At 54.2% G+C, this 5,000-nt stretch overlaps 1 non-coding gene across 1 annotated transcript in view; it reads right to left on the bottom strand.

The window, feature by feature from the left end:
* LOC124773180 overlaps positions 1–1,369 on the bottom strand; it is a 1,909-nt gene extending 540 nt beyond the window's left edge. The window contains exon 1 of the ribosomal RNA XR_007014510.1: positions 1–1,369. This exon is cut by the window's left edge and continues 540 nt beyond it. This is a non-coding gene — a ribosomal RNA (small subunit ribosomal RNA).
* Between the last annotated feature and the right edge of the window lie 3,631 nt (positions 1,370–5,000).

The following is a 5,000-nucleotide window of genomic DNA, read 5'->3' on the forward strand; positions in this document are numbered from 1 at the left end:
CCACCACCCACCGAATCAAGAAAGAGCTATCAATCTGTCAATCCTTCCGGTGTCCGGGCCTGGTGAGGTTTCCCGTGTTGAGTCAAATTAAGCCGCAGGCTCCACTCCTGGTGGTGCCCTTCCGTCAATTCCTTTAAGTTTCAGCTTTGCAACCATACTTCCCCCGGAACCCAAAAGCTTTGGTTTCCCGGAGGCTGCCCGCCGAGTCATCGGAGGAACTGCGGCGGATCGCTGGCTGGCATCGTTTATGGTTAGAACTAGGGCGGTATCTGATCGCCTTCGAACCTCTAACTTTCGTTCTTGATTAATGAAAACATACTTGGCAAATGCTTTCGCTTCTGTTCGTCTTGCGACGATCCAAGAATTTCACCTCTAACGTCGCAATACGAATGCCCCCGCCTGTCCCTATTAATCATTACCTCGGGTTCCGAAAACCAACAAAATAGAACCGAGGTCCTATTCCATTATTCCATGCACACAGTATTCAGGCGGGCTTGCCTGCTTTAAGCACTCTAATTTGTTCAAAGTAAACGTGCCGGCCCACCGAGACACTCAATAAAGAGCACCCTGGTAGGATTTCAACGGGGTCCGCCTCGGGACGCACGAGCACGCACGAGGCGGTCGCACGCCTTCAGCTCGCCCCACCGGCAGGACGTCCCACGATACATGCCAGTTAAACACCGACGGGCGGTGAACCAACAGCGTGGGACACAAATCCAACTACGAGCTTTTTAACCGCAACAACTTTAATATACGCTATTGGAGCTGGAATTACCGCGGCTGCTGGCACCAGACTTGCCCTCCAATAGATACTCGTTAAAGGATTTAAAGTGTACTCATTCCGATTACGGGGCCTCGGATGAGTCCCGTATCGTTATTTTTCGTCACTACCTCCCCGTGCCGGGAGTGGGTAATTTGCGCGCCTGCTGCCTTCCTTGGATGTGGTAGCCGTTTCTCAGGCTCCCTCTCCGGAATCGAACCCTGATTCCCCGTTACCCGTTACAACCATGGTAGGCGCAGAACCTACCATCGACAGTTGATAAGGCAGACATTTGAAAGATGCGTCGCCGGTACGAGGACCGTGCGATCAGCCCAAAGTTATTCAGAGTCACCAAGGCAAACGGACCGGACGAGCCGACCGATTGGTTTTGATCTAATAAAAGCGTCCCTTCCATCTCTGGTCGGGACTCTGTTTGCATGTATTAGCTCTAGAATTACCACAGTTATCCAAGTAACGTGGGTACGATCTAAGGAACCATAACTGATTTAATGAGCCATTCGCGGTTTCACCTTAATGCGGCTTGTACTGAGACATGCATGGCTTAATCTTTGAGACAAGCATATGACTACTGGCAGGATCAACCAGGGAGCTGCGTCAACTAGAGCTGAGCAGCCGGCCGCCCGGGAGTGTGTCCCGGGGGCCCGCGCGAACACGCAAGCGTCCGCTCAATCATTCTGCAAACAGGAGGAGGCTGAGCTACCCTGCACAATACACCTCGAAACCCTCTCAGGTCCCGGCGGCGCGCAGCGCCGTCCCAAGTACTTGGTCGGGTTCGAGAGAGGCGCAATCGCCCGGAGTTAGGCGAGTAGACGCTTTCGGTGCGACCACCCGTGCTCCCAACTGAGCTTGCCGCTGCCGACAGAGGCCCGGGAGCGTGCTGTCGTGGCATTGCCGGCGGGAGACAACACGCGCCACCTACGGTGACCGGCAGCTCCAACGCCAGCGCCACAGAAGGACAAAAGCCCCACTTGGGTGCCGAAGCGAACTCTCCCAGCACAGCGCACGCGCCAACACATCCGCACAGCTGCGATACAAACCACCAGCGAGAACCGCTGGGGCGACCGAGCAGCAGACGGCGTCGCGGCGCCGAGCGCCGGGCGGCGGCGCATCCTCAACGCACACAGTCCTCAATCGGACCAGCACACTGAAGATGTCCACCGCGCTTCGCACCGGGCCCGCGAGGACCTACTTTGGCCGCACGGCGCCGCGCGCAGGGTGCGCCGGCGCGCAGCTGCGACGCCTGCCGCGTCCGTCGGCCGGCGCGCCTGCCACTGGCCGCCCCCACCAGCCGGCTGTAGCGCGTGCGCCCACGCACCGCGCGGCCAGCACGCCGGGAGGCGCCCCCTCACCGGCCGGGGACGGTCCCACCCAGCCACCGCCGCGTATCGCTTCACACCCAGATGCCGTTCAGTTTCGTCGGCATGGTGGGTATCGCTGGAACAACCGGTTAGTACCTCAACCTATCGTCGCCATCACCGATTCACCCCTAGCGAGAACAACCGCACCACAACAGGTTACCATTTGTTCATTTGCGTAACTTCACCAGAAAACGCAGGCGTCCATCGCCATTTGCAACTTCAACGATTATTGCATGCCTGTGTCAGGTGTCACGCCACACTACGTCTGCCCACATACACGCAACAAAATGTGCACGCCTAGACAATACGTGGAAGGTGGCCCCCGTACGTATGCGATGTCCATTGCTCGAACGACTGTCAACCGGCCTCTGTAGCATGTCGCAGATATGGAACGCGGTGCACCATGCCATCACGGTGTGTGAGGAGAGACGACTAGGTCCGAATACATCAACAGACAGCTCATGCTGATCGCCATCCACGGCGTCCGTTCCTCCCACACGTCTCTATGGCGTACCACACTGCAATCCAGCTCTCATAGGGAGACGACACGTAGCTGCGTGCACAATATTTGCACTGTATGGTCCGCCGTTTTTGGGCGCAGTCGTTGTGCGGTCACACATGTGCCACGATGTATCATTCAGTACATAAGGACGAATGTGCAGTACAGATTGTGGTTCACGCGTACGACATCAGCGGACAGTTGACACAGGCCGCACCACAACGTAGCCTGAGTACGTCGCATGCGAAGGGCATTGAACATGCAAACTTCTCACCAACCAGCTTGCGAAGGCAGGGGGCAAGGTGGGGACGTGGGGAGGGGCGGCATGTACGTCCTGCTGCCATCCACATTACAGTGTACAGCAGGAGCATGTGGAAAGTGAGCAAGACTTGCAAGGTGTTTAACATGAAGCGATACACAGGGGTGCGGGCAGTGCGAGTAGCGAACTATATTGCGAGGGTTGCGGGTGGGCAACACTACAGTAATTGAACGAGTCGTATAACAATTACAGAGCAGGTTTAGGCGACAACGTGGGTTACGTTAAGGCGACAACATGGGTTAGGTTAAGGCACAACATGGGTTAGGTTAAGGCACAACATGGGTTAGGTTAAGGCACAACATGGGTTAGGTTAAGGCACAACATGGGTTAGGTTAAGGCACAACATGGGTTAGGTTAAGGCACAACATGGGTTAGGTTAAGGCACAACATGGGTTAGGTTGAGGCACAACATGGGTTAGGTTAAGGCACAACATGGGTTAGGTTGAGGCACAACATGGGTTAGGTTGAGGCACAACATGGGTTAGGTTGAGGCACAACATGGGTTAGGTTAAGGTACAACATGGGTTAGGTTAAGGTACAACATGGGTTAGGTTAAGGTACAACATGGGTTAGGTTAAGGTACAACATGGGTTAGGTTAAGGTACAACATGGGTTAGGTTAAGGTACAACATAGGTTAGGTTAAGGTACAACATAGGTTAGGTTAAGGTACAACATAGGTTAGGTTAAGGTACAACATAGGTTAGGTTAAGGTACAACATAGGTTAGGTTAAGGTACAACATAGGTTAGGTTAAGGTACAACATAGGTTAGGTTAAGGTACAACATAGGTTAGGTTAGGTTAGGTTAGGTTACACGTTGTTGTACGGAAAGGTGTAGGGGGGGGGGGGGGGCGGGGGCGGCAGGTTCGTTGATAGTGATTATAGTAAGTGAATGCTTGTGACATGATCAGATTTGTCACGTCAGGATGCACCTTTGGCTTATTAGAGGCGGCGCTCCAATTCTATGCTTGTGTGAGACCTGTGTCTTTGACTCATGTCATTGTTTGTGCGCTGTGACAGGAGGTACTATTGTGATGTTGGGTGCACCGTTGTATAGGACATGTGTGGGTGTTGGTGCCTGGTCTGCGCAATGGTGGATGTCGAAAGGCTGGGATATTGTATTTTCCGCACGGACCTCCTGGTCTGGTTGTGATAGTGTGGATTGTGTAATGTGGCGGAGAAGATGCACTGGATGTTGTTCCATGCTGGTGCTTACATATTGTATGTGCGCCTGTTAGAAGCAGAGAGTGGTGCGTGATCAGAGTGTCTGGCTGACGTGTGGTTCCCATTTTGGGCAGACTCTTTCAGCATGTATACGGACAGTTGTGTATATTTGCTGTAGTTTGATGGCTCTGCATTGATTACTAATCAGCGCCGTGTGTACGGGTAATCTGGTTCCAGTCCAAAATGTTCCATCTGTGTACATTAGTGACAAAGACTCCCCCCATGCAGTGGGGCTCGGTCTGTTATAACTCTTCCGCGTAATATATTTGCCCCACGTTTTTGCGACTGCGAGTGCGAGTGCAACGCGCATGGGGACCGACATGCTGATGGCTCGGTATCGGACGCCGTACAGTGAGCAACGCGATCGCGTCTCTCGCTCGTAAGTGGTACAGGTCGCGGCTCATGTATACGGACAGCGGGAATGTCGCATATTGGAAATAACTCTTCATGAAACGCAAGTTATAGGGGTGGATTGCACTTTACGAGTGCGGGAAACGTCCGCCGTTCATCCGCTGGAGGTGCGAGTTTGGCGGTTGGGGTGGTGCACGAACGGGTGCGGGTGGCGTCATTGCCGGTCCACGGCTTCGTGCGGCAGAGCCACTGGAGATTGGGTGCTATGGTCGACAGAGGCTGCAGCCTTTGTGGGTGGCGTCGAAAGGCGGCCACTGTGGCGCCATCGCTGTCTTAGTCGGCTTGGCGTCTCATAGATGGCGGTAGCGTCGTTGCAGGAGGTCATGTTGCGGGAGACCTACAGATGGCGGTATGTTTTGTGGTGCGGACGTAGTGTTGTCAGATGCGCATAGATGGCGGTATTGCATGT

This window comes from Schistocerca piceifrons, unplaced genomic scaffold (genome assembly GCF_021461385.2).
Source record: "Schistocerca piceifrons isolate TAMUIC-IGC-003096 unplaced genomic scaffold, iqSchPice1.1 HiC_scaffold_948, whole genome shotgun sequence".
Taxonomy (NCBI): domain Eukaryota; kingdom Metazoa; phylum Arthropoda; class Insecta; order Orthoptera; family Acrididae; genus Schistocerca; species Schistocerca piceifrons.